At 36.3% G+C, this 19,217-nt stretch overlaps 1 protein-coding gene across 1 annotated transcript in view; it reads right to left on the reverse strand.

Annotated features, from left to right (window-relative positions):
• TTC29 (tetratricopeptide repeat domain 29) overlaps positions 1 to 11,711 on the reverse strand; it is a 779,602-nt gene extending 767,891 nt beyond the window's left edge. Inside the window, exon 1 of the mRNA XM_053703717.1 lies at positions 11,604 to 11,711. The gene's annotated coding sequence lies outside the window, so the exon portion shown is untranslated. The remainder of the gene's footprint in view (positions 1 to 11,603) is intronic.
• Positions 11,712 to 19,217: the final 7,506 nt, after the last annotated feature.

Consider the following 19,217-nt stretch of genomic DNA (forward strand, 5'->3'; position numbering starts at 1 on the left):
CTGAGGTGGACAGGGGCGCGTATACGTGCCCCTGTACACCTCAGCTCGCCTGTGGCGGGGCGAAATTACCCGCAGGTATTAACCATTGCACACTAGCGTAATTTTGCGCTCGCGTGCAATCCCGCCCCCTGCCCGTGCACAGCCAATCACGCGCAGGCAGGAGCTGTCAATCTCCTTGGTCTAACTAGACCGAGGAGATTGAAGTTCGTCACTTTAGAGGTGGCGAAGAGGTTAGGGAAGCGGCGGTCTGGTGACCACTGCTTGATAAATGACGGCGAGCAAGTTCTTGAGAGAACTTGCAGCCGTAGGGCTTTAATAAATCTAGCCCTAAGAATCAACTATCAGTGGAGTATGCCCTACTGACATGGAACATAGTACATGTGCACTTTGAATTGCTAGGTATAAATTACAATGATAACAGGCTGATGTGCCAACCACCAAGGAAAATCTGGGCTGTCCTCTGAATGTGAGGGCACAGTTCAATAGTTTTCTTAAGAGTAAATAGAGTGTTAAAATGTTTTTAATAGCATAGTAGTTCAGTTGTCAATGCAGCAAATTGTTTCACTGAGAGACCTCAAATCAAAAGCAATAACTCTCTAAATACATAAATGTAATCATTTATATAAAATGTCAAAGTTCTGTGTTTATTTTCATATACAATTGTAGATTTTTTTTTTCTTCTTCAGAGGTCAGAACCATTACACATTCTATATAGGATCTTCACTAAAGGGCTGTTAAAAAAAATCTTTCGTGATAGCTTTGAAAGTTTTAAAAGTTAAGAACCCAGTAAATCAAACAGATATACTAAAAGGGAAATGTACTAAAAAAAACAATTCTATCTTATTAAAGAGCAGCATTTACACATGCTGAAATTATTATATATATTTATGTATTGCCTGAAAAAATGTGAAGGGAAAAAAAAAATGCTTAAAAGGTATAGAACCCCTCCCCCCTCCCCCCCCCCCCCCATCATATTTAGTTGTTCAAGTAATAAAAAAAATATTTAGCCAGTTTGTACAGTTTACCTGAAAATTGGACCTGAAAATATAAATTCTGCCAAACCCTTTTTTTGGTTCATTATGCAGTCTAATTACAGTGTTCTACCTGTGTAGAACTATAATGGCGTCCCGCATGTGAATTTACACTAATTTTAGGCAGCGCATGCGCCTATCTATCTTATCTGCAGGATTTTCAGCTGCCGCATCATCATCATCTTGCCGGTGATGTAGGAGTGCATGAAGTAGGAGAGTGGGAGTGGCAGACCAGAGCGCTGAAGGTCAAGCACAAAAATGGAGGAATTCATTATATAATTTAATTTTGCATGCAAGTGCCCACACATTAGATTGAGCATGCCAGGATTGAGGATAAGCCATTATGTAAGTAAGATTATTAGGGGATCAGTGCTGCAGTGCAATTAGAGGAGGGAATGGCATACATTATGTGTAAATACAGGCTACATTTATGGGTGGTTGTTACAACTGTTTACAAGGGAAATTAAAACATAATTTTACTAAACATTAAAGGGACATTCCAGCCAAAATTTAAATGTGCATAGATGAATTACATCTTTGAATAGAAACATATTTGCAATAAACATGTATTAGCTAAAATGCTTCTGGTAAAAGTTATCACTGTTTAATGTTAACATTTTTCTCTGCATGTGCATGTAAAGGATAGCTAGATATTCCGAGTGCACCAGCATTTTAAATACTGTAGCTGCTTAGAGTGCCAGAGGGGCTTGTATCATGTCAGCAGTTAACAAAATGAGCAAGTGCGGTGTTTAAACAGCTATAGTTTTTATAAGAAGCATTTTTGCTAACACATGTATATTACAAAAATGCTTCTATTCAAAACTGAAATGCATTCATGTGGATTTCAATTTTGACTGGAATGTCCCTTTAAAGCTTCATTTCAGGGTAACAATTAATAGGTTTTAATCTATCAAACTTTAACTATGTGATTATGTATTTGTTATAATGTTACAAAAGTAAAGATTTCTGACCCTTTAAATTTAAATGAAAACTTATAGATCTGTATAAAGTATTCTCCGCAGAAAATTTTGCCAGCCAGGTGGCATTTTTTTCTGAACAATGTCAGAGAAAAGGGGGGATAAACAATCATTATTCCTTCTGCAGTGAGCCTCTGTAACTATAGAAGGCAGTGCCAAATGCTGAAAATGAGCAATAATAATAATAATAGGAAAGTGGACAGAAGCCCTATATGGCACACTTGTTACATATTGAAAGGAGTGTTTATCAAACCATAGGGAGAAGGGAGGGAAAGGGGACTGCAAAAATACAATTTTACTTTTAATTATAGTGATGAAAAGCAAGTTAAAGACACCTTAAAAATGCTAAAAAACAAACAAATACACATGCCTGCCCTCTGTTAGTGAATATCAGATTTCACTACAATTAGATTGGTATTGAACTTTCTATTAAATATCACAGGATTAGCACAATATGGGTGATTATCCCCATTGCACAGTGTACTGTGAGTAAAAAATATCCCTATCTCACTGAAAGCCACACGGGCTCTATCTATCTATCGCAGAACCCCTGTGCAATTATTTAAAAAGGCTGGGTATCCCTGTGCTACATCTGTTGATATCAAAATCTATAGTTACAGTCGATACATAATAACAACAGTTATCAATTAGTGCATAACACAGACATATATGGTAATTGACAATGCAGAGGGCAGTGCGAACGCCTGACGCACGTTTCACCACTGCTTTTTCAGAGGTCATTACGAAGTAGCCAGATGGGGGCATTGTAATACTTTCTAATATTAGATCATTTTATGCTATGTAAAGCACCAATTAATTGCATAATCTATACTATAATTGCGTTTGTAATGTCTGTCGCCGTCGGCAGTTGCACACGCATCCTCAAAGGAATGTTGGCAGCGTGGATTCCGAAAATGGCAGGGTGGTGAAAGAATCCACCGCAGGTGAATCCACCGGGATGCAGCAAAGGCAAACGGAGCATTACAAAAAAAAAAAAAAACTGTCCACAATAAGTATGTAAAAAAAAACACCTAACCGCACGCAATAAGTATTAAAAAAAAAATAAAATACCTCCCGCAATAAGTATTTTAAAAAAAATAAAAAACCTAACCGCTCGTACGAAGTATTAAGAAAAAAATATGTATTAAAAAAAACCTAAGCATCCGCAATAAGTATTTAAAAAAAAAAAAACCTAACCGCCCGTACGAAGTATTAAGAAAAAAAAAATAAACTAACCAGCAGAACGAAGTAATAAGAAAAAAAAAACACTACCAAATAAAATGATTAACCCCTAAATCCGCTAACCTCAACATCGCAACCTACCCAATACATCTATTAACCCCTAAACCTCCAACCCCCCACAACGCATTAAACCTAAATTACCTATTAACCGTAAAGCCCCACAACGCAAAAAATTAATTTAATGACTAAGCCCCTAACCTAACCTAAACCCTCCTAAATTAACCCCTTAATTAAAATAAAAATAGACTACATTACTATAAAAAAAAAATACCAAAAAATGACGTTACCTTAAAGGGACATTAAACCCAAAAAATGTCTTTCATTATTCAGATAGAGAATACCATTTTTTAAAAGTTTCCAATTTACTTCTATTATCAATTTTTTTTCCATTCTCATGTTATTCTTTGATGAAGAGATACCTAGGTAGGTAGCGTGCACATGCCTGAAGCACTACATGACAGGAAATAGTGCTGCCATCTAGTGCTCCTGCTAATGTATAATATATAAACTGCTGCTATATAGTTCTGCAGACACGTGCACACTCTTGAGCTTACATTTCTGCTTTTCCACAAAGGATAACAAGAAAACTAAGATAATTTGATAATAGAAGTAAATTAGAAAGTTCTTAAAAATGTTATGTTCTATCTAAATCATGAAAGAAAAAAAATGGGTTTTATGTCCCTTTAATCTAACATTACAGAAAATAAAAAAGGCTAACATTACAGAAAATAATAAATACATTATCCAAAATAAAAAAATTAAACCTAATCCCTATGAAAATAATAAAGCCCCCCAAAATAAATTAATGCTAAACTACCAATAGCCCTTAAAAGGGCTTTTTGTAGGGTATTGCCCTAAGTTAAAGAGCTATTTTACATTAAAAATAAACAAAGTCTCCCCCAACAGTAAAAACCCGCCACCCACCAAACACCCCAAAAAAACCTAACACTAAAAAAACATAAAATACCCATTGCCCTGAAAAGGGCATTTGTATGGGCATTGCCCATAGAAGGGCATTTAGCTCTTTTTCACTGCCCTTAAAAAGGGCATTTAGCTCTTTTAAGAAAGCCCAAAAAAAACCTAAGTTAAAAAATTTAAAAAAAATGTAAAAAAAAAAAAAAAAAAAGCCCCGAATAGGTACTCACGATTTCAAAAGATCTTCTTCCAGGTAGGTCCTTCATCTACAGCGAAGGTGGCGCGGAGCGGAGGTCCGGAGCGGTCTTCCCAGATGTGGCGATCCTCAGCGGTGGTGGTGGTCCTCAGCGAAGGAGTGGAGGTTCCTCTTCATGCGATCGTCCTCCGCACACTGAAGAAAGAATTCAAGGTACCCCATATATATTGGGGTACCTTGAATTCCTATTGGCTGAAATTTTCAAAATTAGCCAATAGGATGAAAGCTACTGAAATCTTATTGGCTGATTTGAACAGCCAATAGGATTTCAGTAGCTCTCATTCTATTGGCTGTTTTGAAAAATTCAGCAGCCAATAGAATCAGAGCTACTGAAATCTTATTGGCTGATTTGAAAAGTCAATAGGATTTTAGTAGCTCTAATCCTATTGGCTGTTTTGAAAAATTCAGCCAATAGTAATGCAAGGTACCCCAAATTGATTGCGGTACCTTGCATTCTTTCGGCAGTATACCATGGACGATCGGATGAAGAGGAGCCTCAATGTCTCCGAGGACCTCCGCCACCGAGAATCGCAACACCTGGGAAGACCGCTCCGGACCTCCGCACCGCCTTTGCTGTAGATGAAGATGAAAGACCAGCCTGGAAGAAGACCTTCTACATCGGACTTCTGAAACCGTGAGTATAACATGTGGGGCTTTAGTGTTAGGTTGTTTTTTTTCATTTCTGGGTTTTTTTTTGTTTTGTTTTTTAACTTAGGTTTTTTGGGGGGCTTTCTTAACCTCTTAAGGACATATGACGGAATTTTTCCGTCATAAAACAATTGAGCAAACTGAAAGCTGCGTCCTTAAAGGGTTAAAGAGCTAAATGCCCTTTTAAGGGCAATGCCCATACAAATGCTCTTTTCAGGGCAATGGGTAGTTTATGTTTTTTAGTGTTTTTATGGGTTTTTTAGGGTTTTAGGGTTTTTTTATTTTGTGGAGTTTGTTGGGTGGGGGTTTTACTGTTAGGGGGGACTTTGTTTATTTTTAATGTAAAATAGCTGTTTAACTTAGGGCAACGCCCTACAAAAAGCCCTTTAAAGGGCTATTGTTAGTTTAGCATTAGATTAGGGGGCTTTTTTATTTTCATAGGGATTACGTTTAATTTTTTTATTTTGGATAATGTGTTTATTTTTTTCTGTAGTTCTATTTTTTTTATTTACAACATATAGACTGCCCTGGGCAGGTTTACCAACTAGTTTAACATAAATGTATTTAATGATAATTTGTGCAATAGCTTTGAAAATTAATAACTTTTAACATTAGTTCATTTTAGCTTAATATAGGCTAAAATTTTAGCAAGGTGGTCAGTAAAATCAGCCTGGTGGTGCACCGGCTAAAAAGGTCCAGGGGATAACACCGGTATCATTTGTGTACCTCCTACTAATGCTCATTTGGTTACAGATGCATTCTTCTAATGCTGACTAGCGGATAGGTATTTCATACTAATTCTCATTGGCTGTTAATGGGACAGTCTAGTCCAAAAAAAACTTTCATGATTCAGATAGGGCATGTAATTTTAAACAATTTTCCATTTTACTTTTATCACCAATTTTTCTTTGTTCTCTTGGTATTCTTAGTTGAAAGCTTAACTTAGGAGGTTCATATGCTAATTTCTTAGACCTTGAAGGCCGCCTCTTAAGAATGCGTTTTAACAGGTTTTTCACCACTAGAGGGTGTTAGTTCATGTTTTTCATATAGATAACACTGTGCTTGTGCACGTGACGTTACCTGGGAGCCATCACTGATTGGCTAAACTGCAAGTCTGTCAAAAGAACAAATAAAGGGGTAGTCTGCAGAGGCTTAGATACAAGATAATCACAGAGGTAAAAAAATATATAAATATAACTGTGTTGGTTATGCAAAACTAGGGAATGGGTAAACCGGGGATTATCTATCTTTTAAAACAATAACAATTCTGGTGTAGACTGTCCCTTTAAGTACTTTCTGCTAATGACCATGCTTAAAAGATGCCTTTTCATAAAAATTATAGAAAGTGTTTTGAATACAATGTCCCTATAAACTGTACTGTAATTGTTTCTCTGTTTTGCTAGTCCTCATAACCTCTATAACTTTTTTTAAATAGATGAATAACTCATTTTTAACATATTAAAGGGACATGAAACCCTATAATTTCCTTTCATAATTAAGATTGATCATACAATGTTAAACAACTTTCCAATTTACTTATTGTATCTAATTTACTTTGTTCTCTTGTTCAGCTAGTTGATGGCTGCATATATATATATATATATATATATATATATATCTTACCATTGGCTTACCGAGGTATTCAGCTATACCAAGTAGTGTATTGCTGCTCCTTCAATAGCGGATACCAAGAGAACAAAGCAAAATTCATAAAAGAAGTAAATTGGAAAGATGCTTAACCACTTCAGCCAAATGGATGTAGATCTATGTCATGCAGTACATAGCCCAAATTACTGCATAATATAGATCTACGTCCATAATGCTGGAAGCCCAAGAAGTCTCGTTTGTCAAGCGGCAATCGCTGTTTATGGGCATCCAGCATCTATCATATTATGGTAATGGAGCACGATCAATGCTCCGATACCATATGAAGACAGATTTCCAGTTTGTTACAGACAGTGACATGGTCTGTTTCACTGTCTGTAATGATCTCCGTAGGTGATGGTGGGAGGTGTGGGAGGGAAAGCGGTAGGCCCGTGGGCGGCCAAGCGGCAGAGGGGAGGAACGGGACCCTACATTATAGTAAAGACATTTGGAAGGGAAAGGATGGGATGCACCACTACAGAGAAAAAAAATCTAAGGGAGGGGTTCTACAAAATGACTGCGGGGAGGGAGGCAGGAGGAAGGGTGGGTAAGGGTAGACCCATACACTACAGAAAAAAAACATTATTAAAAAAAATATATATATAAATTAAATACTATGAACAGGGTGCTGGCAGACAGCTGCCAGTACCTAAGATGGTTGCCACTAATGGGAGGGAGTACGGTTAGAGAGATGTTTGGGCAGGATCAGGGAGGTGGAAGGGTTGAGGAGAGTTACCTACACTGCAGAAAAAAAAAATAATAATAAAAAAAAACTGAACTGCATACTGACAGACTCTCTGCCAGTACCTAAGATGGGGTTAGGGGTGTAGATGGGGGAAGTGCTGTTTGAGAGGGATCAGGGAGGTGGAAGGTGTAAAGTGGGAGGGTAATCCTTAAACTACAATATTATTACCAGTTAACTATAATTAACCCCTTCACTAACAGGAATTTCAGAATTGTGGTGTGCAGCTGCAATTAGCTACCTACTACTTACCAGAAAGCAATGGCAAAGTCGTACATGTCTGCTATTTCTGAACAAAGGGGATCCCAGGGAAGCTTTTACAACCAGTTCTGTTATAACTGCACAATCAGTATGTAAATAATTTCAATTAGAAACCCAAAGTTTGTGAAAACGTTAACTTTTTTTATTTATTTTTTAAATCTCATTTGGCTGTGAAATGGTGGCATGAAATATACCAAAATGGGCCTATATCAGTGCCTTGGGTTATCTTCTTAAAATAAATATATAGTTTTAAGAGGTAAATAAAAAAAAACAAGGCCCTATTTCTGTTTAAATTGAGTATGTAGTATGCAGTGATACCTTTTTACCACATAGAGCAATAGTCTTGTTATTTTGATATTTAACTACTGGACTAATTATACTACAATCTATTTGTTTAAATAGACTAATAGCAAAAATGCAAAAAAATCTCCAGTACTTTGGGCAAATGTTTCAGTAAAATTCCTGGTAGCGAAGGGGTTAAAATATATGCTCTATCTGAATCATGAAAGAAAAAAAATAGGTTTCATGTCCCTTTAATACTAATAATTCACCTTCATTTATTTAAACCCTGCCTAAATTTGCAACATTGTTCATGCAAAATATCCTACCAAGACTTTCCTTCTAAGAGATTAAAAAACAAAACAGAAATGAATGTGAACAATAAACTTCTCTTCATCATTTTCAGCCATATCTGTTAAGATTATTCAAAACTACTGCACAAAAATAAAAAACATTTAAAGGGACATGAAACCCAAAACATTTATTTTATGATTCAGATATAGAATACAATTTCAAACAACTTTCCAATTTACTTCTATTATTTAATTTGCTTCTTTCTCTTGTTATCCTTTGCTGAAATGTTTATCTAGGCAAGTTCATGTGCAGCAGAGAACCTAGGTTCTAGCTGTTGATTGGTGGCTGCATATATAAACTGATTGTCATTGATTCACCCATGTGTTCAGTTAGAAACTAGTAGTGCATTGCTGCTCCTTCAACAAATGATACAAAGAGAATAAAACAGATTAGATAATAGAAGTAAATTAGAGAGTTGTTTAAAATTGTATTCTCTATCTGAATCATGAAAGAAAATGTTTGGGTTTCATGTCCCTTTAAAGGGACATAATACTCATATGCTAAATCACTTGAAACTGATGCAGTATAACTGTAAAAAGCTGACAGGAAAATATCACCTGAGCATCTCTATGTAAAAAAGGAAGATATTTTACCTCACAATCTCCTTAGCTCAGCAGACTAAGTTCTGTGTAAAAAGTTATACTCGGCTGCTCCCAGCTGCAGGTAAAAATAAAAAAAAAATGAAGACATGAACAGCAGCCAATCTGCATCAGCAGTGCTGAGGTCATGAACTCTTACTGTGATCTCATGAGATTTGACTTAACTCTCATGAGATTTCATAGTAAGCTTCCTTTACCTGATTGGTGAAATAATATGAGAGTTCACAAGGCTCATCCCCTAAGCTGTCCTAGGACAGACACACTAAAATGCTGCTTAGAAATCCTTTACAATGGGAGGTGGCTACTGAGGAACTTTTGAGGTAAAAAATCTTTCTTTTTTACATAGAGATGTTCAGGAGATATTTTCTAGTCAGCTTTTTACAGCTATGCTGCATCACTTTCAAGTGTTTAAACATTTGGGTATTATGGCCCTTTAAGCGATATTTTAGATGCACTTTAATTCAGCAATTCTAATGAAGATACGCTATAACTTACTTTATAATGTAGCCATGAAATTGTAATACCCTCGCTCTTCAACGCTAATTTTTTTTTTTTTGTGAGTTGAGGTTTAAGAATTGCTTAAAGGGTCAGAAAACTAATATTTTGTTACCAAAGTACACAGATAATATATTGCGTTTCAAAATAAAGTAGAATTCAAATTAATTACCATACTTTTTCTATTTTTAAGAAACCGCTTCATGCCGCTATCTCTCATTAGCTAACAGCCCTGGCAGACGGTAACTGAAATGGCTCAAAGCAATTGACCAATCAGATCGATTATTCAAATTTGAAAGTGAATATGCTAATCAGCAATACGCAATCCCGGTCGCACGCGCACTCGGACTAAACTATACACGCATGTTTCTGTAGTGTGAAACATGTAAAAAAGTATGTACGCTTGCGTATTTTGACAGAGCAAGTCTGCAAGTGCTAAAAGCACATAAGCGGGGAACGATCACGTGACTACTGACAGTCTTACAATTGAAATGAACTATGGGATTTAATATCGCGGTGCACGCTCCTGAGGGATATATGTAGAGTCATCCATGAATGGCTTTGCATAATTAGGTAAACGGAGAGAGTGCAAAATAGGACATTTTTAAATTGACTAAAACTAAAAAAAAATTACATAATTAGGAAACATCATTTTACTATATGTTTGTTTAAATATTTTATTTTAAATTTTGAAAATATACTGACCCTTTAACTAAAGTTCGTCTAAAATATTATTTAGCTTCTGGATCTGATTATGCTATTTACCATCACTTTAAGCACATTATACAGTGAATTGTATTTACAAAAACGTGGGTGAAAAAACATGGGTTAGATCAAATTTTCACATACTTTTCAATGTTAAAATATTTCATAGTGTGTTTTAATTTGCAATCTGAAGACACTCAGGAAATATCACCACAAAAAGTATTCTGCTAAAGTTTTCAAAGTGGTTCCCATCTATTTTCACTTGTATTTGAATATTAAAGAGACAGTACAGTCATAATTAGACATTAATTATGTAAACAGAACATACAATTTTTAAATAACTTTCCAATTTACTTCTATTATTTATTTGCCTCCTTCTCTTGTTATCCTTTGCTAAAAGGTTTATCAAGGTAAGCTCAGGAGCAGCAAAGAACCTAGGTTCTAGCTGCTGATTGGTGGCTGCATACATATATATACTGATTGTCATTGGCTAACGCATGTGTTCAGTTAGAAATCAGTAGTGTATTGCTGCTCCTTCAACAAATGATACCAAGAGAATGAAGCAAATCTGATAATAGAAGTAAACTGGAAAGTTGCTTCCATGTCCCTTTAATGTAAGGCTATTTCGTCATTATATAGTCTTGTGACATACTGCTCAGTATTTTTGAGAATGTGATTTTTCCAAGAACATGGTTGAAAGCAAACTATTTTTAATTAGTAAATAAAAGTTTGAGTAAGCAATATTAATTTATTTAAAAAAAAATTATGAATTCTTAGTTTTAACTCATGAAAAAGTTTGTCTCATTAAGAAACCTAAAATATACTGTAAATTATATTAATTTAGGTATTAAATTGATTTATTGTACTTTTTAATAATATCATTTTGTATTTGAAAATTATCTGACTTTACAAAGTATAATAATTCCACATACAGACGCTAAATACAGTTTATGAAATCTAACTTTTGTAGTTTTTTCAACATTTTTGTGTCTGCAGTATTTAGAACCACATCATGATTAAATATTCCAAACATAAACTGTTGTAGATGTCTGAACCCAGATGATCACACAAACGATTTGCATGTTGCACTGTCTGATATTTCATTTTATAGCCTAATTTTATAGACCCTTAAAAAACGAGTGGTTTAACAGCTCTATATTTGGTACAGTGCTATTTTTTATATTTGATATAATTATCTCCAAATTCCCTAAGACTATACAGAGAATCTATTTTCATACAAAGTGCAACAATAATCAGATAGGTCAACAAACAAATACAAAATAATTCAGAAATCAGCGATAACACACACCTATACTTAGATAACAAACACTATTATTGCTCGCACACGCACAATGGGTAGTATAATATAACAAACACTTTTAGATGAATTATATATAAAGCATATACTCAAGTTAATACATATATACTTATATAAAATCAGCTGATATGACACACCTCTGCACTTCCAGCTAGGGCCTTACACTGGTTGCTGGCTGCTTTCTAATCCCGATGTATCAGAATGCGTCTCTGCTTCTATGGTAACACAGCAGGCGGGGCCTCAATTTAGTTCCCGGGATGAGCAGCAACCAATCATTACTTAAATCACGTCTAACGTCAGGTCGTACGTTTCGAAGCTGTTAAAATACAGTGTACCGCACTGACTGACTTAGCTTTGGAACGCTACTGCATGGGAACTGCAGAGATTGTGTACGAGCGTGTGTAATGAGAATAAACTGCGCCACTGAGTACTGTGGTGTACTCTCCTCCTCTGCTGTATATTAAAGATTTAAAAATGTGCAGTGAGTTTAAAGTGACAGTCAGCCACTTACCTGTTTATTTAGCCGCATTTGGAAAGTATGGGCAGTCTATTTGCAATTTGAAATTAATATTTCGTTATATAATTCAGCCTATTTCCCCCCCATTAATTGTTTACTGCCACGGTAGAGAAGTTGTCTGCATTTAGTTATACAACTGTTTGTAGTCCTGTGTCTCACGCAAAAGGAAGCTCCTACCTTCATATTACAGCCTGGTGAACTTGGTGGTGCAAGTGAAACGAGTTTACAATCCTTTTCTAATCTCTTTGGCACTCTACATATTTTTACTCTTAGTTATTAATATTAAGAATGAACAAATCAGAAAGTGAGTCGCTAAAACTATTGTGTAGCTGTTGGGACTTGCTTTACCTGAAATAACCATTTTTAACCCCTTAATGACCACAATGTACCCTGTATGTCACTGGTCGTTAAGGGTTTTTTCAGGACATAATAGCACAAGTCTAGCAAGTACACGCTATTAATGCACTCCCTCCAGCAGGCTTTGTGGAATAGAGCAGTCTCAACGCTGGTGGCAAGACCGTGCTATAAAACAATCAAGTCCCAAAAAAAGGCCAGCGACATACAGGGTACATTGCTGGTCCTTAAGGGGTTAATAGAGATTTAACCAATAACGGGTGCTCTTATGACAATCTGGATGTAAATGCTAAGAATTTAAAATCCACTTGAAAATCAAAATAAACTTTCATGATTTAGATAGAGAATGTAATTTTAAACAATTTTCTAATTTACTTTTATCATCAATTTTGCTTTTTTCTCTTGGTATTCTTAGTGGAAAGCTAAACCTAGGAGGTTCATATGCTAATTTCTAAGCACTTGAAGGCCACCTCTTCTCTCAGGGCATTGTGACAGTTTTTCATCACTAGAAGGTGTCAGTTCATGTGTGTTATATAGATAACATTGTGCTCAGGCACGTGGAGTTCAGGTGAGCCAGCTCTGATTGGCTAAAATGGATATCTGTCAAAAGAACTGAAACAAGGGGGCAGTTTGCAGAGGTTTAGATACAAGGTAATCACAGAGGTAAAAAGTGTATTTATATAACTGTGTTGGCTGTGCAAAACTAGGGAATGGGTTGTCAGGATATCTGTGACTGTTATCAAATATATATATATATATATATATATATATATATACATACACAGCAAAAGGAAAATGCAGATTACGGTCAGCTTCATTCTTAAAAGCCTTAGACTAGACTGATCTAGTAGAATGAGCTGTGATTCTCTGAGGCGGGGCCTGACCCAACTCCAAATAAGCCTTATGAATCAAAAGCTTTAACCAAGATTCCAAGGAAATGGCAGAAGCTTTCTGGCCCTTTCTAGAACCAGAAAAGACAACAAATAGACTAGAAGTCTTCCTGAAATCTTTAGTAGCTTCAACATAATATTTCAAAGCTCTTACAACATCCAGAGAATGTAAGGATCTCTCCAAAGAATTCTTAGGATTAGGATACAAAGAGGGGGCAATAATTTCCCTATTAATGTTGTTAGAATTCACAACTTTAGGTAAAAATTTAAATGAAATCCTCAAAACTGCCTTATCTTGATGAAAAATCAGAAAAGGTGACTCACAAGAAAGAGCAGAAGAGATAGCCAAAAGGAACAACACTTTCCAAGAAAGTAGTTTAATATCCAAAGAATGCAAAGGCTCAAAAGGAGGAGCCTGTAAAGTTTTCAAAACCAAATTAAGACTCCAAGGAGGAGAGATTGATTTAATGACAGGCTTGATACGGACCAAAGCCTGAACAAAACAGTGAATATCAGGAAGCTTAGCAATCTTTCTGTGAAATAAAACAGAAAGAGCAGAGATTTGTCCCTTGTTTTGATTTGAACTTGTAGACAAACCTTTATCCAAACCATCCTGAAGAAACTGTAAAATTCTGGGAATTCTAAAAGAAGGCCAGGAGAATTTATGAGAAGCACACCATGAAATATAAGTCTTCTAAACTCGATAATAAATCTTCCTAGAAACAGATTTACGAGCCTGTAACATAGTATCAATCACTGAGTCAGAGAATCCTCTATGACTAAGCACTAAGCGTTCAATTCTCATACCTTCAAATTTAATGATTTGAGATCCTGATGGAAAAACGGTCCTTGAGACAGAAGGTCTGGTCTTAAAGGAAGTGGCCAAGGTTGACAACTGGACATCCGGACAAGGTCTGCATACCAGAACCTGTGAGGCCATGCTGGTTCTACCAGAAACACAAATTAATTTTCCATGATGATCTTGGAGATTACTCTTGGAAGAAGAACTGGAGGCGGGAAGATATAAGCAGGTTGGTAAAACCAAGGAACTGCTAACACATCCACCGACTCCGCCTGAGGTTCCCTGGACCTGGACAGGTACCTGGGAAGTTTCTTGTTTAGATGGGAAGCCATCAGATCTATTTCTGGAAGACCCCACATCTGAACAATCTGAAAAAACACATCTGGATAGAGCGACCACTCCCCCGGATGTAAAGTCTGACGGCTGAGATAATCGGCTTCCCAATTGTCTACACCTTGAATATGTACCGCAGAAATTAGATAAGAGCTGGATTCCGCCCAAGCAAGTATCCCAGATACTTTTTTCATAGCTAGGGGACTGCGAGTCCCACCCTGATGATTGACATATGCCACAGTTGTGATATTGTCTGTCTGAAAACAAATGAATGGTTCTCTCTTCAACAGAGGCCAAACCTGAAGAGCCCTGAAAATAGCACAGAGTTCTAAAATATTGATTGGTAACCTCGCCTCTTGAGATTTCCAAACCCATTGTGCTGTCAGAGATCCCCAGACAACTCCCCAACCTGAAAGACTTGCATCTGTTGTGATTACAGTCCAGGTTGGACAAACAAAAGAGGCCCCTTGAATTATACAGTGGTGATGTAACCACCAAGTCAGAGAAAGTTGAACATTGGGATTTAAGGATATTAATTGTGATATCGTTCTATAATCCCTGCACCATTGATTCAGCATACAAAGCTGGAGAGGTCTCATATGAAAACGAGCAAAGGGGATCGCGTCCGATGCTGCAGTCATGAGACCTAAAACCTCCATGCACATAGCCACTGAAGGGAATGATTGAGACTGAAGGTTCTGACAAGCTGAAACCAATTTCATTTGTCTCTTTTCTGTTAGAGACAGAGTCATGGGCACTGAATCTATCTGGAAACCTAAAAAGGTGACCCTTGTCTGAGGAATCAAGGAACCTTTTGGTAAATTGATCCTCCAACCATGTCTTTGAAGAAACAACACTAGTTGAATTGTGTGAGATTCGGCAACATGTAAAGACTGAGCTAGTACCAAGATATTGTCCAAATAAGGAAACTTTACAATACTCTGTTCTCTGATTACAGAGAGTAGGGCACCGAGAACTTTTGAAAATATTCTTGGAGCTGTCGCTAGGCCAAATGGAAGAGCGACAAATTGGTAATGCTTGTCTAGAAAAGAGAATCTCAGAACCAATAGTGGTCTGGATGAATCAGAATATGAAGATATGCATCCTGTAAGTCTTTCATGGACATACAATGACCTTGCTGAACAAAAGGCAGAATAGTCCTTATAGTCACCATTTTGAAAGTTAGCACTCTTACAAAATGGTTCAAAATTTTCAGGTCCAAAACTGTCCAGAATGAATTTTCTTTCTTTGGGACAATGAATAGATTTGAATAAAATCCCAGACCCTGTTCCTGAAACGTAACTGGTATAATTACCCCTGAAAGCTCTATATCTGAAACACACTTCAGAAAGGCCTGAGCCTTCACTGGATTTGCTGGAACGCGTGAGATAAAAAATCTTCTCACAGGAGGTCTTACTCTGAATCCTATTCGATACCCTTGAGAGACAATACTCTGAATCCATTGATTTTGGACAGAATCTGCCCAAATGTCTTGGAAAAATTTTAATCTGCCCCACCAGCTGAGCTGGAATGAGGGTCGCACCTTCATGCAGACTTGGGGGCTGGCTTTGGTTTCTTAAAAGGCTTGGATTTATACTAACTTGAAGAGGGTTTCCAATTGGAACCAGATTTTTTGGGGGAAGGATTGACTTTCTGTTCCTTATTTTGTTGAAAAGAACGAAAACGATTAGAAGCTTTAGATTTACCCTTAGATCTTTTATCTTGAGGTAAAAAAACTCCCTTCCCCCCAGTAACCGTTGAAATAATTGAATCCAACTGAGAACCATATAAGTTACCTTGGAAAGAAAGAGATAGTAATCTAGACTTAGATACCATGTCAGCATTCCAATATTTGAGCCACAAAGCTCCTCTAGCTAAAATAGCTAAAGACATAGATTTAACATCAATTTTGATGATATCAAAAATAGCATCACAGATAAAATGATTAGCATGTTGAAGCAAGCGAACAATGCTAGACAAATCAGGATCTGTTTCCTGTTGCGCTAAACTTTCTAACCAAAAAGTTGATGCAGCAGCAACATCAGCCATAGAAATGGCAGGCCTGAGAAGATAGCCAGAATAAGCTTTCCTTAGATAAGATATCTAAAGGGTCCTTAAAAGAAGTACTATCTTCCATAGGGATAGTAGTACGTTTGGCAAGAGTAGAAATAGCCCCATCAACTTTGGGGAGTTTTTCACAAAACTCCAATCTAATTGCTGGCAAGGGATACAACTTTTTAAACTTAGCAGAAGGAATAAAAGAAGTACCAGGCCTATTCCATTCCTTTGAAATCATATCAGAAATAGCATCAGGAACTGGAAAAACATCTGGAGTAACCACAGGAGGTTTATAAACAAAATGTAAATGTTTACTAGTTTTAATATCAAGAGGACTAGTTTCCTCAGTATCCAAAGTAATCAACACCTCTTTTAACAAGGAACGAATATACTCCATCTTAAAGAGATAAGTCGATTTGTTTGTGTCAATATCTAAAGTGGGATCTTCGGAATCAGATAGATCCTCATCAGAGGAGGATAATTCAGTAGGTTGTCGGTCATTTGAAATTTCATCAACTTTATGAGAAGTTTTAAAAGACCTTTTACATTTATTATTAGGCGGAATAGCAGACAAAGCCTTCTGAATCACATCAGCAATAAAATCTTTAATACTCACAGGGATATCATGTACATTAGATGTTGAAGGAACAACAGGCATTGTACTAGTACTGATGGATACATTCTCTGCATGTAAAAGCTTATCATGACAACTATTACATACTACAGCTGGAGATATAATCTCAGCTAATTTACAATAGATAACAATCTGTAGTAGCCCAGAAGGGGATACAAAAGGCGCGCTGTTAGATTAAAGTGTCGGGGCGGGAAAAAAGTGGGAGTGACATATAACTCTGCACCCAAAAAGAAAAACAAAAGATGCAATGAGACTGAAAACAATAAAATTGAAAACAATGTGTCTTCTACAACAAAGTGATAGTTATCACAAATATAATACCATGTCCCAACGTGTTTAAAACAATGTCTTAGTCCATAGAAACAGGTTGCCGCCGGACGTTTTTCTGGCGGGGCAGCTCCTCTTGGTCCCAGAGAGCGGGGGGGGTAGTACTGTGGTAGAAAAAAAGAGGGGAGAAGAAAAGAGGGCGCCAATAGTGTGATATTGTTTGTTTCACAGCAGAAATTAAACACAAATATTGCGCTTACCAAAAAGAGTTGCACTGAACTCTGACCAGTGCGGTATCGCCTGCTGGCACTTTACTCAGCGGCCAGTGCACTGTGTATAGGCATATATCCTCCAGATGGCCTTTTGTATTCCTGTGGATTCGACTCAAGGATATGTGAACCTTAGAAAATAGAGAGGGGACTCCACATAGTGTAATATGTCTTTTCACAAGGATGGAGGAAACATGTATTATGCTTACCAAAGGAATAGGCACTGTGCTATGACCAGTGCAGTCTCGCCTGCTAGCACCTTATACAGCGGCTAGTGTGCTGTGTGTTGATGTATCCTCTCTGTTCTTTGGAGTTTGTGCTCTCTGTATAAAGTCCTTCAGTTATAGCCGTGCACGTTGCTTGGTAATGGAATATCTGTTGTATTGTTACAACCGAGTATACAATGGTTGTGACTATTTAGGTCGTTTGTAACTTAACGGCACTGAATATAAAATGGAAAAAAGGTGGACAACTTCCAAATAAAATTTAAAAGGCTTTAATGACGCGTTTCTCAACCAACTACGGGTCGTTTCATCAGATATAAAGCAGATAAAATACACTTCAAATTGTAACATTATATACACATTTGACTAATTAAAACCGGAAGTTGTCACTGAAAAATAACCAATGGGTACATCTAAAAGACTCCAGCTGAGGTATCAAAATCGTGTCCTCAGCTGTTACATTCTAACATTATTTAAAAATTATTAGGCAATCAAGAAATTTCACAGAAAATACTGTTACAATAATGTGTTCATGTAGATGTCGAAATGTCAATGAAATATCAAAAAAATATCAAAATTTTTTTCAAAAGCGTAGGGGTATATATACACAAAATCCTAAGTATATTTTATTGTTTGTTATTGTTTCGACCTTTTAGGATTGTGTTAAACTAAGTGGTCACATTTATTAGGTGCAATGTTTTGGAATTCCTAATAAACAATAGAAATTTGTAGTATCTTGTTGAGTGTATGTGTTGGCTTGTATAATCATATTATACTGTGTGTATTTTGTTTGTATGGTGTAAATTAGTTTTTATATCCCTATTTGCAAAGGGTATTAAAAACTACATATATCGTATTGTGTTAAACTGAGTGGTCACATTTGTTGAGTGCAATGTTTTGGAATTCCTAATAAATAATAGAATTTATAATATCTTGTGGAGTGTATGTGTTGACTTGTATGATCATATTATACTGTGTGTATTTTGTTTGTATGGTGTAAATTGGTTTTTATATCCCTATTAGCAAAGGGTATTAGAAATTATGTATATCGTATGTATCTTAAGTATTTGTATTTCTAAAGTTGGACATGTATATTAACGTTCTTTTCAAAATCTTGGAATATATCGACATAATTCCTTCTTTTTTCAGGGAATATAGAAATAATAAATCCTAATTCATAATTCATAATGTATGTATTAAGTGGACAAAGCATTTTTTGAGAGAAAAACCTTTTTGATTTTGTTTGTAGCTGCAATCATAAATATATTTGCAACCAAAAAAATATATATATTTGTGTGTAGATGATGTTGCGTGTCCAAGTCTACCATCAACCTGTATGAACCGAAAGATGTTTAAGAGATATGTGTTGTTTGCTGCATGTGATCTGAACATGTTTTTATATA

Source organism: Bombina bombina, chromosome 2 (genome assembly GCF_027579735.1).
Source record: "Bombina bombina isolate aBomBom1 chromosome 2, aBomBom1.pri, whole genome shotgun sequence".
Taxonomy (NCBI): Eukaryota; Metazoa; Chordata; class Amphibia; order Anura; family Bombinatoridae; genus Bombina; species Bombina bombina.